Raw genomic sequence first — 20,646 nt, 5'->3', positions numbered from 1 at the left:
AGTTCCAGTAAGAGACATTTAGCATTTATATTTGTCAGACTTTGAGAATGTGACTCTGTGTACAGAGCACTACCAGCTCCCAAGTGCACACCCACTGCTGAGGCAGGGCTGAGATTGAAGAAAGAGGTCTTCAGTGTCTTTTAAGTAAGAGATCATAACTGCAAACAAAGAGAATTTGACTTCTTTTCCTATTTGTAACCCTTTTCTCTTTACCTTGTCTCATTGTTCTAGCTAAGCCTTTGAACACTGTATTGAATAAGAGTGAAGAGTGATGGAGACAGATTATGGGGTGTGTGTGTGCGCGCGCACACGCATGTGTTGAGAGAGAGAGAAAGCGAGAAGGAGAGAGAAGAGAGAGAGAAGAAACTAGAAAGAGGATCGGGAGTGAGGAGGAAGAGAGCCTAAAAGATGGGAAGAAAAGGGAGGAGGATAGAATTCCTGTGCCAGTCCAACAGGAGGTGAAGGTGATCCGTGTGGGTCGGGAGGGCACTTGAGGATGGGAGCAGGGATATGAGAAATGGCAACGAAGGAGAGGTGAGATAAAGCATAATATGAAAATGGTTACTGTGCGTGTGAACTTAGAGAGAAAAGCGCTAGGCACGTGGCACAGTGAGAAGATGGAGCGAGTGTCTAGGAGAGCTTGGCCTTAGGTATTACAGGGATGGTGGATCTAGGCCAGGGGAGAAGCAGCACTGTCTGAGGCGCTGACTGGAAAGTGTAACTGAGGCTGTGCATCAGCCTCCCCGAGGCAGCAGCTTTAAACCCACACCCTGGTGATTCCGCTTTGACTGATACTACAGTGTGGCCTGGTATTGGGGTCTTTAGTTGCCCAGGTGGACTCTAATGCCCATGCATGTTTACGGACATTACTAGACTGTTTATGTAGTGAATATGGTCCTCAGACTAACAGAGTCAGCCTTACCTGGATGCTTGGTTAAACTGTAACCTCATCCCATGCTTAGGAAATTAGAATTTGCATTTTCATAAGAGTTCAGGTGATTCTCACCTACATGGAAGCTTTACAGAAAAGATGAGAAACAGATGGAGAGACCCAGGCAAGCTGATCAGATCTCCCCGCATCAGTGCTCTCTGAGAATGGGCACAGAGGTGGGCTGTCATGTTTTCCTTTCAAACCATTAGGATGTTTCCCTTGCCATCACAAGGCTCCTCGGTGCCAGTGTGGTGGCATATATCTAAAATCTGAGCACTTGAAAGCTGAAGCAAGAAAATCATGAGTTTTTATAAAAACAAAGCAAAATGTTTCCTAAGGCCATGTTGATATACTCTGTTTTGTATGGTGGCCTGAAGGAGAAATCTGGGAAGCATGAATTAGAAAGTTGGGCTTGGGGCTGGAAAGATGGCTCAATGTTTAAGAGCACTGGCTAGCCTTCCAGAATACCTAGGTTCAATTCCCAGTACCACATGGCAGCTCAAAACTGTAACTCGTGCCCTCACACAGACATACATTGCAGACAAAGCACTAATGCACATGAAATAAAAATAAATTATTTTTAAAAGGAAGCTTGGGCTTATAGTGAGGATCCCTTGAGCAGTTTTAAACCAAAAATACAGGCAAGTGTTGAATAGTGGCTCAGCAGATGCAAACACTTGCTGCTGCCCTAGTGGAGAAAGAGAACCAATGTCTATAGCTTGTCCTCTGACCTCCACACACATGCCGTGACATTGTGCGTCACACAGAAATAAATGTGTTAAAAAATGTTTGTGAACCATATAGTGATGGAGGATAGAGTTGAGTTTTGGATAAAGGGCTCTGTCTGTGTGAGACACATTACGGGACAGTACCAACGAAGAACGTGTAAAGAGAGAGGCCCACACTCAGGGACCTGATTATGCTTAAAAGCCAAGTAGTGGCACAAGGAGTGAGATTCAGTGGTAGAACGTGAGCCTAACATGTCTGAGGTCCTTCTTCAATTTCCAGCCCTGCCCCAAAGTCTAAACTCAGAACATTTCCCCAAATCTTTAAGACAAAGCTACGAAGGAATGTTGTAAATTTCTTGTCTCTGGCCCTTTTTGTAGACACTGTGTAACATTTGTGTTGTTTTGTTTTAGTTTGGGATGGCATTTTCTATGTTGGGGGCAGTTCTGATGATTAAAACCTCGTTGGCATAAATAAGGTCATAAACGTCCAGCTCCCACTTGCGTGGTCCCCTAGTTCTTGGTGGGTGGGATCGTCCGACTTGAGGGCTATTGGTGGTTTCAAAGGAGAAAGGGAACAATGCCGACCCTCAGTTGGTGATAGGTCGAGGAGGAATTTGAGCAAAGAGAGAGGTTAAAGATCCAAGTGTGAGAGGCTGCTGCTGGGGTTCTTGATGACACATTCCAGCACAAACAGGATTCTCAGAGGAACCAGACATTCTGGGAGATTATGATAAATTTTTCTTCCATGCTGAGGTCATGAAATTCTACTTTTTCTTTCATGAATTCCTCCCTCAGACCCTGGCTCACAGCATGTAAACTCCCCATCTTTCTCTTATTCTTTTGCTTTCATTTTCTAAATTTTTGAAATAATTCAACAAGCATTCTTAAAAATTAACCTTATGTTTAAATAGCAACTTGGTATGTACTTATTTTTAATAATTTGGAGTTTATTTTTTCTTATTTAGAACTATATCTGTCTTTCTAAACATATGATAAATGAATCCTATCTTATTTTTCTTTCTCTGCCCAAGGCTTTTATTTTTCTGAAAAATATGTTTATTTGTGTAAAAATGCTAGTGATAGTCTGGAAGGTACTTGTTATTTTGTGAAATGGCGTTCTCAGGGAACTCATAGTTGAATATAATTAATTTAAAGAATCTCCCATATGCTTTTCAGGTTTTCCAAGTTTGCTGATGTTTCTAATGAGAAAAAAAATAGAACAATGAGGTTAAGAACTAAAGAATCCTCAAAACCTTAGTAAAAATGCATTGTGCATCTTAAACTACATAATGCATTTAAATACAATACCAAACTAGATACGTATGTATCTGGTAAATGTTGGTATTTGGGGGGCTCTCAACTACTCACTTTAAACAGGTTTCTAAGAATTATGAAGGAACAGAATCTTAGAGAGCACCCGTCATGCCGATACTTGCTGTGCTGACATTTCTTTTCTATACCACTTGGTTCTCAGTATGTATGTGGAGCCATTTCTTTATGACAGTAACAGTAACTCCTGTTGATGTCTGTAGTGAAGACACCTGGATGTGACCCCTGAGATGTTCAAACTGTGAGGTTGCATTTTATGGACAGTATACTGAATATAAATTCTGTCACAGTTTCACCTAATTTCAATCATGACACCCCAATTTCATGCCTTTTTTTGCAACTAAGAAACCTACTATAACCTAAAACATGAAGGACAGGTTTTGAAAGTTGAGATGCAGAATGATTTTTTGGGAGTGGCAGAAATTGTTTAAATTATAGTCTGTTGTGACATTAGACATTCTGATTAAGAAGCACTTAGCTCATATCCAAAACAGACTAGAGCTTGTGAAGTGTGAAAGTGCTTTACCAAGATTGTCAGCGCTTCTCCAAAAAGGAATCCCTTAATGGACCAATCAGTAGTTTATACTGTTAAAGAATTTTTTATGGTATAATAATGAACATTTATAGCAGAGCAAAAACAAGCCATTTCCTAACATTAGCCTCTCTGCCAACGGAGGTCATAAAAATTGTTAATGCAGATGAGGTTGCCTTCTGTTGTGCCGTCCTAATAGGAAATGGATCATTGCGCTTTATGGGGTACTTAGCCATTTTGGTTCATGATAAATGACTGACTTCAAGTGACATTCCTTCCCTGATTCCCACTATTCATCACCTGAAAGAATGGAAAACCCAAACATGAAGTTGATTTTGAAGTTGTCAAGAGTTTCACTGTGGTGTAAATCCATCTAAGCCAGTGTTTTAATGGATTTAGGAAGAAGTCGTATGAATGAAAACACTTACAAATGTTTTATTTCTCTTTGTTGTTGTTATTTGTGGCTCTGGTGTTGTCCTGCTCTGACTTCTGGTGTCTCTTCCTTACTCCTCCCCCTCTCCAAACACTCTCTGGTTTTGAAGACTCCCTAGATTGTATCTTAGCAGACACTTTGATGTAATTGTGCTTTATAAAATCAGCACAATAAACACCAAGACTGGAAAATATTTTCAACTTGGATGTCAACTATATGTCAGTAATTAAGCACATACTTCTTTCTCTGCTAATATTCTGAATATCCATCATTCTCACCTTCCTTATCATCCTCTTTTAAAGCACTATGCTCTTCTAGTCTGACCAGGACACAGACACTTGGTAAGGAAGTGAAAGTCTGACTATAAGAATAAGATTATGTTCTCATGACTCTTGTTCTTAGAAAATAACTCCTTGGATTTTTTTTTTTTTTTTTTTTTTTACACTTCCTAGTGCTTTGAGAATTGCCCGAGACAGAGTCACGCCCAATGCATGTACAGGGGAGTCTGATTCTTTGCAGAGGTGTCTTGGTCTTGGGCATGTTTATCTCTGAATTCAAATGCATGGCACCCTTAGTGTAACCAGCATCTGCATAGTTGGCTATCTGTTATTCGTAATGGTGTCTGGATAGTCGGTTATCTGCTATTTGTGAAAAGAAGATATAAATGTTTCTGCAGATTATCTTGTAACCATTTAGTATAATTGAGATAATTTGATGTGTGTTTTGTTGCTTCTTAAAGAGATTCTGGGCTGCCTTATCTGTGTGCATTGCAGAATGATCATGACGACCTGTGATTTTGTTTGCTCTGTGGAACTTTGAAGGAGACCCTTTCTGGCTTTAGCTGAAGTTCTGCCGCCCTGTAAAGAAAGTGAAGGAAACTTTTCTTCCAGTGTTTATCTCTGAGGATATTTTGTGAGAATATTTGGCAAATGGTATTCGTGTATATATTACTCATGTGCCGGAGATTAAATATTAATTAGGTTTTATTTGATAATTTTTCCTATAAAACTGTAGAAATAGCTCATGGGACATAATTGATTACATGGTCTCAGATAAATTTCATCAGTCTTACACACGGTCGTGATAGCTAAGTAGAACAGTCCCATTTTTTTTTTCTTCAGATTTATTGAATGAGAATCATTAATCTTGAATTATGTAGCTTAGTTCGAGCTGAGCAGTTCTCACAACTGTGCTGTTTCATTCAGATTACTGAGACACACCTATAGTTTAACTTTTGGCCCAAGTTTGCATGCTGTGGCCTGTGGTGATCTTGAGTCTGAGTTTAGCCAGGAGTTGCTGACACAGTAAAGGAGAAAGAGCAAGCAGAGGGGCTGAGGGTAGAGAGCGCTTGCATCCGACACTTCCCACTCACATTCGTGAGTGGACACCGCTGTGCTTTTACTTCTTTCTCATCTCTTTTCCTCCTCATATTGAGTGTCTGTAAATCAAAGCTGAGTGGAAAAGGCTAAGCTCCATTATGGGCAGGTTTTTAGGAGGAGGATGTATGTAGAGTCTTTTTAAATTCTAAAAGTTACTGGAAAAATTTTTTTGAAAAAACTAAATTTTTAACTATCATGTATTTTGGAACTTTCTAGTCCCATGGTTCTCAACCTGTGGGGCAAGACCCCCTTTGGTAGACCTCTGTCTCTGAAAATTACATTACAATTAATTACATCACAATTCATAACAGTAGGAAAATTACAGGTATGAAGTAGCAACAAAATAATTTTATAGTTGGGGGTCAAACCATAAGGAACAGTATTAAAGTGTTCCAGCATTAGGAAGGCTGAAAACCACTGCTTTAGTAGGTTTTTGCAGTTCCCACGGAAGAACCAGAGAGCCGTTAGTGATTTTCTCCATCACTCACTGACTCCAAGGTGTGATGTTAGATGTTAGCTTTAAGCTGTAGGCTGTTATTTTTCTTCTTTGCACTTCAAAAAGATCTAAGGTCACTCTCTGATTATGACTTTGCCACTTCCTGTTCTATTGTCCTTAAAAAAGGTTTTTTGTTTGTTTGTTTGTTTGTTTGTTTTGTAGCTTTAAACTTCTCTGTAAAGAAATTAAACCAAGGGAAAAATCTTTAGAATAAGAAACAAGTGTTTGCTTCATTGTATAATTTATAAAGTAATACTGAGACTCAAGAAGACTCTTACAGAATCCAAATGCCTTCTGCTTCCCTTTTGTGGCAAATTGTTTAACTGAGCAAGGGCATCTGTCAGAGCCCATGTTGAGGACCCCACACATCTGAGCTGTTCATGTCTTGAGAGTCTCTTGACCCACAACCAGAACAAATTGTGCCCACATGCTATGGATACCTTCTGTATTGTATGTGTTTTGATGTGGCAGTGTGGAGAAGGCCACCTGCATTTTCCCTCCTTTTGAGATGTCATCTGTGAGTGACTGTTGTCACTTGAACTAGAAAGCCCATGGGTCTGGTTCTGAGTGTATAGAGTATTCAGTTTACTTCTTTTCCAGCCCTCATTTGCTTAGCTCTTATTTTTCTGATTGTGTTCATTTTCTGATGCAAGTAATTACAAATTATATAATTTTTGATGGAGAAATAGTTGAACTATGATGCAAGCTCATCAAGGGATAAAACCTGAAGACTGCATTTCCAGTTCTTATTTGAGCATCACTAATTCACAGTATCCTATGGAATTTTGTTTGTTTTTTCATTTTAGTGTGAGAATAATAGTCCACAATGAAAACTTAAAGATTCAGTCTTTATCTCTCTTGAGCAAGTATTTCTAATAACATTTTTTCATTTGGATTATTTTTAAAAGCATATCTAACCTCTCCCTAAAACTCCTGACTTATATGTACAAATGATTAGTGTACATCTCCTTTGGGGTGTTAATGGGTATCTCACATGTACTCAGTACCCAATTTTTCAATGTCATAAGCATTCACCTACCTCATACCTACATTCCTCCGTTTCTCCTCTCCACACCCCTAACCCATTATTGTTTTCTATCTCCCCTTCCCCACACAGACCACCTATTCAGTCTGCCAGCAGCAGGCCTAGCTGTGGAATGGCTGACTCCCCAGTCTCCTCATGTGTTTTCCACTGTCCCCACTGTTCTTGTTTGAATGACTGCTGTACTTTCTGCTGACTGCAGGCTCTTCTCCACACAGAGACAGTGAGGCTTTTAAAGCAAGGTCACATCTCTCTAGCTTTAAACCCTAAGGCAACTTCTCTGGAACAAAATGCAAATTCTCTGGCCTCCACAGCCCTGATGGGCTGGTGTCTGGCTGACTCTCCAGTCTTATCTCCTATCTCTTTCCTCCTACTGATTGATCATTGTATCTATTAATCATTCCTTAAACATCCCCAGTGCATCCCCACCTCAGGGCTTTTGTCTCAGCTGATCTTTGTCCCAAAGTGACCTTTCCTATATTTTAACATGGCTCACTTTTTCTTTGGCTAAACTGTCAGCTCTGTTGTGAGGTTTCACTAACATCTTGTCTATATTATGTTCTTTCCTCCCATGCTTAGCTTCGGCCTGGTAGCTTTTATGATTGTATTTCTAACAAAGACCATTGTCTGAAGTTCTTATTTAGTTACCTTTTTATTGTGGTTCACCAGCCTGGGAGGGCAGGAGCTTCTTTTCACTGAGATTTCCCCTGTGTTTGTGTGTATGTATGGTAGACACTGAAACTGAGTGTTTATGACTTAATTGGGGAACAAGGCTATTTAGGCCTAAGAAATATAAGCTGCTGAATTCGTAAAGAATAGTCTAGATTATATTTTAGTGAGATGAGTCCTGCCAAATCTTTAAGTGATCCACAGACAAGGTGATAGACCTATCTCTTTGGATTGGTCTATTAATTCACAACAAAGAAAAAAATATCAATCCTGGTCAGTGGGTGTTTTCTCTTGAAGATATACACATGTAAAGTGGTCATCATATCTCCACATATAAAGTGTTTATACATACCACTTAATTGTAACTGGATGTGACTGCATTTGCTTGAACCATAGGCCAGTGTGTGTTCATTATAGATAAGTATGAAATTTGTAGCAGTCATTATTATGCGGAGAACCTGACTAATTAAGCAGTAGCCATGCATACACCTCTCTCTCAAGAAAGAAAGCATTTCTTTCCAAATTAGTGTGGCAAACAAGAGTTGATTTCACTGTGAAGTTTCTGTATATTTAATGATTTCTTAAGAATTAATAATTAGGGCTGGTGAGATGGCTCAGAGGTTAAGAGCACTGACTGTTCTTCCGGAGGTCATGAGTTCAAATCCCAGCAACCATATGGTGGCTCACAACCATCCATAATGAGATCTGATGCCCTGTTATGGAGTATCTGAAGACAGCTACAGTGTACTTATATATAATAAATAAAAACCTTTAAAAAAAGAATTAATAATTAATTATTAATTAATTATTAGGTATTTATTATACCTAATAAAACCTTAATAATTTGTTTTGTAACTGTAAATCTTTGTGAGTTGACTTTAATAAATTGGGTGTATACTGATGACAAAACCATAAAAGTAGAGAACGCATGCCCTTTTTTCTCTTTTTATACTCTAAATTACTGACATTTATTAGCTAATTATAACGAGTCAAGAGACTTACCTAAATCTAAACAATAGTGACTTTTGTCTCTTTTCTGACTGAAGATCAGTACAGAATTTCTGTATTCTTCTTTGTGTATTCCTTCATATTATTTTCTGCCATTTAACAATATTTTCCATTATACTTTTAAAGAAATGTAGCGGCTCTCACTTTGACCAGTAACATTTTTCATAGATTTCCTTTATGGCTGTCCTTTGTGTGGTTTGCAAGGTAATAATAATTTTACCTTAAGAGTTTGGGCACCTCTCCACACATTCCCAGTTTACTGTAAATCCCCAAATCTGAGTTGATTTGTAGTCTCTCACAGTAAAAGCTTTGGTTATATATGGTCATCACCATTTCTCATTTGATCAGATCCCCTGATAGGAACTAGCCAGGAAGCCAGACTTGATGTATTTGTGGCTGACTAATTCAGATCTGACAGAATTAAAGTTTTCCTGTTTGTTATCTGAATTTAACTTTTTTCTTTTTAATTTTTTTATTGGATATTTTATTTACATTTACCTTTTTTCTTAATTGGGATATTTTTGCCCTGGATGAAATCTTGTTTTTAAATCAGTGATTTTTAAATTCTCATGCAGAATGAGAGATAAAAGAATAATCGTGATTCTTTTTCTTGAGTTGGTATTTTGAAGACTTCCAAACATCCACAGCAAAGGGAAAGTGATGGCCTCCTGGGAAGGAGCTCTCTCTTCCCTTTACCCCTAGGCTCTCTCCCTGGGAGGCTGCCATGAGGACTAAACTAGGGCTAAAACCTGACTTCTTCTGGCCTATGGCAGTCTCAGCAGGGGCTCCAAGTAGGGTTGGGGGTAAGTTCTGGCTAATTATTCTCCTGGCTCCCTCCTTGTGGGGATGCCTTGGGCTGCTGGTGCCCCTCGACCTAAGGTCATGGTTCTTTTCCATTAGACTTTCTCCTTCTGGGTTCCTGTAATCAATCCTTGCTCTCATCTTTTCTCCTAGGAGTGGCAAGAGTGATGCCAAATTAGGACAAAATCTCTCACAGTTCTCTACTCTGCAGACTGTCCTTTACACAGAAGTCACCACAGATTATCTTTTTTTTTTTTTCAGTTTTTTATTGGCTATTTTATTTACATTTCAGATGTAATCCCCTTTCCCCATTTCCCCCCACCCAGGAATCCCCCTATTCTATTCCCTTCCTCCTGCTTCTATGAGGATGTGCTCCCACCTATCCCCCACTCCCACCTCCCCCACCCTCGAATTCCCCTACACTCGGTGTCCAGCCTTCACTGGACCAAGGACTTCCTCACCCACCTATGCCTGACACAGTCATCCTCCCCTACATGCACAGCTGGAGCCATGGGTCCCTCCCTATGTGCTCCCAGGCTGGTGGTTTAGACCCTGGGAGCTCTGGTTGGTTGGAATTATTGGTCTCCCCATGGGGCTGCAAACCCTTTCAGCTCCTCCAGTCTTCTCTCTCTCTCACGCCTCCATTGGGAACCCCATGATCAGTTCAATGGTTAGCTGCCACAGATTATCTTAATCTAAATGTGCTGTTAGTTTTTTATTGATTCTGTTTGATACAACTATTGTTTCTTGAATTTATGATCTTTTTTTTAAGTACCTCATATAGATATTATCCTGATAGGGTCTGTGTGGTACCCACAAAATGAAAGAAAGCTTTATTACCATTTGGGGTTCTATCTTGTGAGATGTACAGAATCGTTTACCTTATTCAGTATTCCAGTGGTGTTTGCTTTCTGAGTAGCTGCTGTAGCTAAGGCTATAACACTTAAGGCAAGCACAAAGCTAGGCCAAGGCATATCTTTGTTTTCATTGTTTGTTTATAGGATGCTCCAAGTTCCTGTGTAATTATCAATCACAGTACTGGGCCTGGCAGAGATGAAGCCATTTCACCTGAGCCTCACACATCTGTGAGATTAAACCAAAAAAAAAAAAAAAAAAAAAAGTAATCATTACCCCATCATTTGTGGTCCATGTTGAGCTGAGTTTTGCCCATATTGAGGGCTTGAGGTTTGCCTTAATTCTCTTTAAATCTTAGCACCCCATAGTATGTAACTGGACAGGCAAGTCCTCTCAGCCATGTCTCAGTTTAGGTGGTTGGATCATGTCACTAATTACAGATCTTTTGAATACACAGTTCCCAAACCTCTGCTACTACTCTTAGTGGCTTTGAACTGAGGAAAGATATACCAATCTGATGTCCATATATTTACAGCCCGTGATGTGTAGGCTCCATTAGTTCTCAGTCATTGCCAATACGGACAGCTTGATAAGAAAACAGAAAACCACCAGCCCATATGCAGTTGTTCCTGACACCTGGTCCTGTCTATTTCTGCTATACAGTGACCTCTGTAGTTCTCAAACATGACTATTTCCTGAGCTCACAACAAGATGACTTTTGTGCCTTGATCTCATTGGATGGAAATCCTGTAGAGTATCAAGAAAACCCTCTAGGAAGATGGGAGATTTCATTTGAACTCAAAGTTTTATTTTAGCATCAAGGTAAAAAACAAACAAAAAATCCCAATCAACTAATCAAACAAACAAGAAACACATCCAGTGAGTATATTTTAAGAATAAAATAAAGTATATTTTAAGAATAAAGAGCCTAAATAATTTGAACAATTGTCTTTTAAAGGTTTTGGTCATTGTAGTATTCATTTGAGCTCTCGACCACACTTTCAGGGAGGCTGCTTTGTATAGCTGAAACTTTAAAAACTAAGGCCATACGAGGGTTTGTTTGTTTTTGCATTGCTCTTGATGTGCAAGAGAGTGCCAGTGGGTCAAGAAGGGTGTGGAACTCCTTGTCTTGTGCTGAGGGGGGATGTGCATGAGGGACTTGTCCAGTTATGTTAGTCATCTTCATGTGCATGAGGGACTTGTCCAGTTATGTTAGTCATCTTCATGTGCATGAGGGACTTGTCCAGTTATGTTAGTCATCTTCATGTGCATGAGGGACTTGTCCAGTTATGTTAGTCATCTTCATGTGCATGAGGGACTTGTCCAGTTATGTTAGTCGTCTTCATGTGCATGAGGGACTTGTCCAGTTATGTTAGTCGTCTTCATGTACATGAGGGACTTGTCCAGTTATGTTAGTCGTCTTCATGTGCATGAGGGACTTGTCCAGTTATGTTAGTCGTCTTCATGTACATGAGGGACTTGTCCAGTTATGTTAGTCGTCTTCATGTGCATGAGGGACTTGTCCAGTTATGTTAGTCATCTTCAGCACCACTGAGTGATGCTCATGTGAGCAGTGCTATACTTTTTGCTCTTCATGGGAGACATCAGTCTGTATTTCAGTAAATTTGTTACATTTGCAGGGATAAAGTGGGTACCAGAATTATTTTAGGCTATTTAGTAGGCCATGGGGGCAGCAAGACGGAGACTCATTGTATACAATAACAGACCTGGTGTCTTTTATTTACTTGATCTCCTTCACATTGCTACAGATTGTGGCAATGTCAGGAGACATTTTGGTTGTCACACTAGGGGGGGGGGGCACTGTCATGTAGTGGGAGTACGGCTAAGTATTCTATAATACCCAGGAAAATGTCTCACTACAAAGACTTATATAACCCTAAAATGCCAATAGTTCTAAGCTCGATCAACCCAAATCTATACCTTAGTATGATCAATAGAACTTTCTGTGTTCTAGCCCAGTCTTCATAGTAAGTTCCAAAACAAACAAGGCTATATAGAAGGGCTCTGTCTCAAACAAAACAAAACACTCAAAAGAGAACAGAACATTCAGTGTTGATGGAAATGTCCTATATTGACAGGATTATATATGGCTTTTATCACTTGAAATGAGGCTGGATGGCTAAGACATTGTTTTTTTTTTTTAACTCTAAATAAACAGACATCATAGTTCTAGGAAGTCATTAGACAATGCAAATCTATCCCAGTTTCCCTGCCTGAATATCTTGGTTTATAAATAATGGGTAGAAAAGATTGGCATCTGAGAGGAAGGAGGATTGGTGAAGGAATCTAGAGGAAGCTGGAAGGGGTGTGTGTTTTCAAAACACCTGACAAACTGAAAGCACTGTGGTTTTTAAACTGTGACTATTTTCTTAAAGTCTGTAGGCTAGTCATCCAGACAGTGCTGGTGGCTTTAACCCTGTCTCTGACTTGTGATATTGGGGTCTCCAGAAGCAGCGGTGAGCTGAAGCCTGAGTCAGATGCTAAGGAGAGTTAACCACTAATGGCCTCTCCCTCTGGCTTGGACTTCTTCACAGTATGGAAGCTGGAAGACATTTTAACTTCTGAAAGACAAGACCTTCAGAGTAAATGTACATTCACTGATCAGCTGACCCACACCCTCCATCTGTTTCCTCATTTCTTCTCAATCATCCTACATGTAAGTTTTTTTCTGTTTTATTTATCCATCTCTTGCTAACACATTCTATCTTTTACAAACAAGACTTACTTTAATTCCAACAAATGACACATGTTAAAACTGTGAGATGATTTCTCAGTGTCTGTGCTTTGCTTGCTTAGCAAGAGAGACCTCTCTATCTCTTTAACATCATTATAGAAAATGCCTATGCTATATCTGAGCCTTCTTGTGGACCAACGTCTGTGTCTTCTCTCTATCCTGGGGTCAGTTTTCTGTGCTGAGAACAGCTCTATACCTTACAATAGACCAATAGAACCACAATAGTCTCCAAAAAAGCTAACCTGCTAGCAGGTGGCACTAGGAGTCATAGGGGCATGAAATCATTGAGATTCTGAGTTTCTAAATACCTCTTACCAAAAGAATAAGAAGTACTCAATAGGCTAGATGTGGACGGAAGAGACACATGAGATGTGTTAGCCATGGGCGGGAAGACCAGTGCTCTTAGACAAAGAGCAATCAAGAACTAAAAGGGTTTGAAAATCACTTTATTAGTCCATTCCAACCAATAAGAACAACTGTGGCATCCTTAATTTGGAAAGAAACAACTGTTTGAATAGCAGTTTTGTTTCAGAAGTAGGTTATGTTTAGGGCACATTGACAAGACAGTCTGTGGAAATGTTGCAGGAGCATTTAAAGTACAAACCTGGAGCCCAAGAGAGTAGCTGAGGATACATAAACAAACAAACAAAGAAGCACGTAGGGTATGGAATGTAGGAAACCTCCAAAAGACAAGCTGTTAAAAGCTTCTTAAACATAAGAACATCAGTCCACTAACTTCTAACATTAACTGGTTACTTGTACCTGCTACAGAGACATGATTTAGAAATTTCGGATGATATGATTATTCTAGGGATAGTTAATGTTAATAATCACCACAGATAATTCTGATCTACTTTGAGAAGAGGCATATTTTAGCAGAGAGTCTCGGAGACTAAAGAAAGGTGGTTGGCACTCTATCAAGATAGAGGAAATGGTAAGATTGAGTAATAAAGATTAGATGTCAGAAAGTGACTCTGTCATTCCTTGGCATCCAGGGCAAGGATAGGCAGTTAGGGTATGGAGATGGGTGTGAACCTGTGAGTGCAGGAATGGAGTAACCAATAGTCAAATGTGTACAATAGATTTGTGGCCTTGGGAACTATTTACATTCCTAAAAATTATGGAAGACCTAAGGAATTTTTAAGTGAGTTATATCCAGTACTGTGCTGTTAAATTAATTATTGGAAACAAAAATTTCACTGTTGGAGAGGTGGCTTGTTCTTCCAGTCAACCAGTGTTCAATTCCCAGCATCTACATGGTGGCACACAACCATCTGCAACTACAGTTCCAGAGAATTCAACACCCTCTTCTGGCCTCCACAGCACTGCACATACGTAGTCCACAGACTTACATTCAAGCAAAACATCCATAAACATAAAATAAAAATAAAGCTTCTTTTAAAAGCCAGGTGGTGATGGCACATCCCTTTTATCCCAGCACTCAGGAGGCAGAGACAGGCAGATCTGCTGCTTCCAGGCCAGTCTGGTCTAAAGAGTAAGTTCCAGAACAGCCAGGGCTATACAGAGAAAACCTGTCTTTAAAAACATTTTTTTTAAAGAAAAAAATGGTGCTTCCTGATTTTCATGGTATAAACCCCGACAATAGACTATTTTGAAATATGAATTAGCTTTCTTGCAAACTGGCATAAGCCAACTCTGACATACTATAACATAAGTATCAGTATTTATCATATAATATTAAAAAAATTAAAACAATATTTATTTCATTTTATAAACCAATAATTACTCATATGTTCACAGAAATAACAATTTTATGAATAACATCTTGGGTACTACGTTAGGAGGAGTACCAGAACAACTATATCACTTGATGCTTTCTGCCTTCCTACTTCTGTTTCATGTTTGTTTGCTTGTCTGCTTGTATTTTTTGTTTGTCTCCCTGACTTTTTTGTTTGTGTATGTGTAGATGTGCATGTATGTGGAAGCCAGAGGGTACTTTTGCATTTTTAATATTTATCATTACTTGCTTGTTTGCTTGTCTGTATCAGGGTTGTGATTTGTTGCTTTTGCTGGTCTCCAACTCCAGGGCTCCAGATAGCTTTCAGCCATCTTCTGCTCTGAGCAGATGGGGTCTATACCTAGGTGATGGTTTTCATTTTGTGATCACTTTAGATCAGCATTTGACAAATGTTTTCTCTAATGGATCAAATAGAGAGTGTTTGAGAAGGGTAGGTCAGCCACATGAGGTATCTGTTACAGTTGGTCAACTCTGCAGACCTAGAATGAAAGCAGCCAGAGGTAACATGGAAACCCACAGCACAGTTACAATGTTTCTTGTGAAAGAAGTCTGTGGGCTGTATTTATCAAGCAAGCTATCATTTAACGCCCCCCCCCTGGAATTTTTTGCCTGTTTGTATACATATTCATATGTATATTGTGTAGATGTGCATACATGTGGAACCCAAAGGTTGCTTTTGGTACTTTGCAACGTTTAATATTTATTTTATTTTATTTTATTTTATGCATCTTTTCTTATTATTAATACTGAAGTGTGAGGGATCAAACCCAGGACCTTGCACATGCTGGGCCTGCACTCTACCAATGAGCTACATTCCAGCCGTCAGGAGCCTTTCTTAATTCCTTCTCTACCTTAGTTTTTGAGGCAGGGGTTTCTCACTTAAAGCTCCGTGCTTCAGCTTGACTTACAAGCCCCTGGGATCCTACTGTCTCCATCTCACTAGCTCTGAGTTTATAAGCACATACTCCTTTTTACATGATTCTGGGGATCCAACCCCAGATGCTCACCCTTGTACAGCAAGCTCTTTACTGACTGAACCATTCCCCTAACCATCCCCTCTGACTTTAACAGTTGAAATTAAATGGACTTCATCGCAAAAGAAACTTTGAAAGTCACTTTCCTATCCCGAAACAAAATGATCAAGTATACAAGTCTTTTTATTTAAAACCCTTGACCTTTATCACAGTTAATATAAGTCAGTAAATTTGGTGTTAGTAGAGGGGAGAGAGGAAGGCTCACTGAGAGTTCTTTTTGTTGCCCCTTAGCCTAGCTGCTATTTTTCTTAAGATTTGTTGTAAGAAATAATTGGCAATAAAGCCAATACAGTACAATTATGTACAAATATTTAACACATAATTAAAAATATTAGCAACTAAGCTGTAGAGACAGTTCAGTGAGTACTGTTCTTCCAGAGGAGCCATGTTGAATTCCCAGCAACTGCATCAGGCAGCTAAGGGATCTGTAACTATAACCCAGGAGAGATAACATCTCTGACTCCTCGTACATCACCACACACACACACACACACACACATACACACACACACGCACGCACACACACACACACACACACACACACACACACACACACACCAGATTAAAAATAATTTTGTTTGACAAAGAAGCAAAGGGAGAAGGATGGGTGGGTGAGGGAGTGGCAAGCCAATGATATCTCCATATTAAAGCATTCATGCATCACTAGGCTTCCCCAACCCTCAGCATTGTTGGAGCACAGAACAAAAGGACAAAGACAATCCCTTGTAAATGTATGTCCAGATATTTTAAACCTATGACCAGTGAACAGACCTTTGGGAACAAACACATTGGTATTGGGATTAGGGCCTGGCTTTGTTGGTTTCTTCACATGTGCTTGCTTATTTTGTGTCATGGCATCATGTGGAAGTCAAAAGACAATTTGGAGGAGTTGCTTCTTCTCCTTCCATTGTGTGGGTTACAGGGGTTACAGGGATCAAAGTCGGGCTGCCAGGCTTTGTTTCAAACAGCATTGGCCACTAAGCCATTTCTTGGGTACTTACAGTGTTTTGTTTTATGTAAAGATTCTTTAACTTGTTCCCTGTTCATCAAACTTCCTGTGGTGAGTATGAATTGTGTTAATAATTGAATGAAAAAAACATAGAGCACCATCCTGTCTTGACTGAGAACAGAAAACAAGAGTTTCTTGTCTCCCAGAAGCTCTGCAATTAATGAAAACAATGCACTCAGAACATGATAAACTCGAGAGCAGTGTTCAAAGAAAACCAAGTTCAAGGAGTATGACTAAGGACTAGGGACCATTAATAACTCTTCTTCCTGTCTCATAAAAATTCATAAAAAATTTACTCATGTAGCCAATGTGTTCTGCATGTGATGTTTAAAATAACCCAGACCTGTAGATTCACAACCTAGACTTCCCTGGGCCTGTGATAAATTCCTGTCCTCTCAGATGCACACAAGACCTAACTCTTCAAAATTCATTTAGAGGCTCAGTATTCATTTAGAGCACAGATATTAGTGTTACTATTGAACAGTGGCTCTGAGCCTTCCTAATGCTTCCACTCTTTAATGCAGTTCCTCATGCTGTGGTGACCCCAGCCATAAAAAATATTTTCATTGCTACCTTATAACTGTAATTTTTCTACTCTTATAAATCATGATGTAAATATCTGTATTTCCTGATGGTCTTAGGTGATCCCTATAAAAGGGTTGTTCATCCCCAAAGGAGTGATGACCCACAGGCTGAGAACCACTGTGGAGAGTGAGATGCTGGCTGTAGTGAACAGCTGCTTAAATCAGTGAACCGGGAGAGCAAGAGTCTGTGGCAAGCAGACAGCAAATCTGCTGCCACCTTTAGCTTTTACATCAGGGAAACCAGGGCATAAGCTGCTTTCTTGTGTTCCAGTCTTTGTTTAAGGGCAAGTAGAGAGAGATCTGGCTCAAATTACAGAAATTAGAAGGAGTGCAATATCACATTAGGATACTCTGAAGATGACAGCTGAAATTTCTCTCCCAGATCTTTTTGTGTCTGCCAAATGGCAGTGACTCATTTTGAAGGCGGCTGGAGACAGATGTAGATTAATCAGAATATCTGTGCATACCCTCCTTTATGTGCATGTTCTTGTGCTCTTGGCACTTTCTGAGTTTGCTTTCTCTCATGTTACCTGGCAGAAGAAAAAAAATATATATATTCTTGTTACTGGGCTGTTGTAAAGGATGCAGGCAGTATTTTCAGAAGTTGTTTTATGCGACTGGAAAAAAAAAATGTCTCCATATTCAAAGTTGAATTGCCAGTACTGGAACCATCTCTTATTACTACAACTTACAAAGTGATCTTACTGTCATTTCTCAGAAATTAACTGTAAAGATGATTGAGATAGGTTCTCCCTTCCCTGCATGTGTGTGGTATACACATGTGTGTGCATGGATTTGCTCACTAATATGAGTGTGTGTGGGTGCCAGAGGCTGTTCCTCAATTGTACTCAACGATTTTGAGAAAGGATGTCTTGTGAAACCAGGAAAGGACGACAGAAGTGAGTCCATCCATCCATGTCCAGCTTGGTAAACCAATCTTAGGGTTACTTATAGGAGAATAAATAAAGACTGCTCTCAGCAGCCTGGAAGTCTCAAATACTAATAAAATTGAAAAGCCCATACCAGCGTGGGTGACAAACCAAGAAAGCTGTATCTGGAGCTTCCTGTGCAATTTGTAGCAGTTAGCTGTGTCACAGGCAGTCTCCTTGCTGGCAGTTGTGGGCAGTTGTTCACTGCGGATATTAACTCAGGAAAGGTCCTCATAAGTCTTCTGTTGCTGGGTTATTTTTTTTCCACCATCAGCTTGGAGTGCCTTGTTCTTTCCTTCAGAAGGGAATACTCTGATACACAAGAAATGGCTACCCACCAACCTCCACACTTCCCCTGGGTCTTTCATTTTTCCATCCCTCTTCCCTACTGTCCTATGAGCCTTGGGGGCCCATTCATAGATGTATGATTATTTTTCTCCATTTACTGATTATCACTGGGACACTATGCTGCAGCAATAGTATCTTATTTTCTCAGTTCAACTAGTTAATATTTATAGTAGCTGCCACCCATTGCAAAAAGAGCATCCTTGCATGACCATGAGTGGCAACTGTAGCAGTTTGGGTTTTGGGGGGGGGGATTTAACTACAGTTAAATAAAATAAAAAAACTCACAAGACAATTTCACAGGTACCTCCTGTCCATATAACAAAACAACAGTACCAAATGTGGGTTCCCTCCTAGAGGGCATCAACCCAATGGGAGACTGGTTGGTCACAACCACAACAGTTGTGTAACTATGGTGCCAATAGGCATGTTTTGCCTGAAGTGTTGGCAATGTGACATGAATGATCCATAAGTATGCAGGATCATCAATGGCAAATCTTTCCTAACAGGCTACATACTGCCTTCCAGCTTTCAAAAGGCCAGCCAGCAGGGAGGGAACCTCTAGTTCAGTTCCAGCTTGATTTTTCCATGTTCTGTAACCAAAGTAGGTCAATATCCTCAATAATAGGGCCTAACTAGTTTTTCTTTGTAACCAACAGCAATAGTAATATTGCCTTTATTGTTTAGAACACCTCATGGACCTTCCTAGTCAGCCACTAATAGGAAGTTATCCCACCCTTGGCACTGAGATTTTCTTTCAATAACCTGTCCTGTAAGTGTACCTTTTTCCAAACAAGTCTTTAATGCTCTCCCTAACACTCATCCTTCCATAGGCTTTTCCAAGACTTTAAGACTCTCAAAGATTAGATTACATATGAAACCTTTTTACAGAGGGTAGACAGAATCTCAGAAAGCCCACTACCATCCATTAAAAGTAAGTGCCCTTGGTTTTAAAAACTCAGCAGCTGAAGGGCTCAGCTTCTTTATCTTAGGACATTGCCATGGCCACTGCACATCTACCTGTCCTGGAGAAGGTTGGGGAAATGTCGTTCTCTATTCCAAGAGTCTAGCATACTCTGGGGACAATCGTCAGCCCTGTGATTCACTTCATCTTTACCAACTATACTCTGTCTCCCAATCTTTTTTCCCAACTCTCTGGAAACTCTTCCTGTCGACTTTTTTCTATAAGGACTGTGGCTAAACAGAACACATTTGCATTCAGGTGACCCAGACAGAGTACATCTTCTGCTCTCCTCTCACTCTCTCCTTATCTTGCCACCTTTACCTTCCCCTCTCTATTTTTTTTTCTTTCATGTTTCTTACATGCTTGATTACATGGTAACTGCTTCTACCCTGTAAAGATTGTGTCCTACCATGAGACTCAGCAAAGATACATGCCAGTCCCTTCTGAATCCTTTCTTAAGTCTCCTGTGAACACAGTCTTATCCAATCTGGTGAACTAGCCAGGGGCACAGATGTCCCATTTGTGTCTGAGCATTCGCAGATGCTTATTCCCTACATCTTAATCAGTTGTGAGTGCCTGGATTAACCACAATCCACTGCACAAAGGAACGTCTCTGATAAGCTGAGAGCAGCAGTAGCCTAAGTGTAGAGAGATACGAATTAGAGGCGGTTTGACACAGTGTCTGTTTAGCAAAACAATAACAATAAGTTCATTCCTGGGCCTAAGAGCTCCCCAACCATGAGTTTTGGGCCATAATTAAAGTACCAGACATGTTTCCTCCCATGGAGTGGGCTTTAAATCAAATCAGAAAACAGTTGAGGGGATGGAAAAGTAGCTCCGCAGTTAAGAGCACTTGTTCTTTCAGAGGACCCCAGTTTGATCCCCAACATCCATATGTGAGCTCACACTCATCCATAATTCCAGTTCTAGGAGGTTGTATTCCCTTCCTTGTCTTCCCTAGGCATTAGGCATGCACGTAGTACACAGACCTACCTTTGTGTTACATTGCAAAATGTCCCTACACAGAGAATAAAATAAATACATTTTTTTGGTTTGTTTGGTTT

The 20,646-nt window shown here is 39.9% G+C and overlaps 1 protein-coding gene across 5 annotated transcripts in view; it reads left to right on the top strand.

The window, feature by feature from the left end:
* Greb1l (GREB1 like retinoic acid receptor coactivator) overlaps positions 1-20,646 on the top strand; it is a 252,689-nt gene that overhangs the window by 50,823 nt on the left and 181,220 nt on the right. The window contains exon 1 of one of the 5 annotated variants that reach the window (XM_076913001.1): positions 12,766-12,880. The exons of the other annotated variants lie outside the window; for them this stretch is intronic. The gene's annotated coding sequence lies outside the window, so the exon portion shown is untranslated. Of the gene's footprint in view, positions 1-12,765; positions 12,881-20,646 lie in introns of those variants that run through there. 5 annotated transcript variants of the gene reach the window in all.

Source organism: Arvicanthis niloticus, chromosome 14 (genome assembly GCF_011762505.2).
Source record: "Arvicanthis niloticus isolate mArvNil1 chromosome 14, mArvNil1.pat.X, whole genome shotgun sequence".
NCBI lineage: Eukaryota > Metazoa > Chordata > Mammalia > Rodentia > Muridae > Arvicanthis > Arvicanthis niloticus.
The sequence above is the reverse complement of the archived record's forward strand: the minus strand, read 5'-3'. Positions and strand labels throughout refer to the sequence as shown.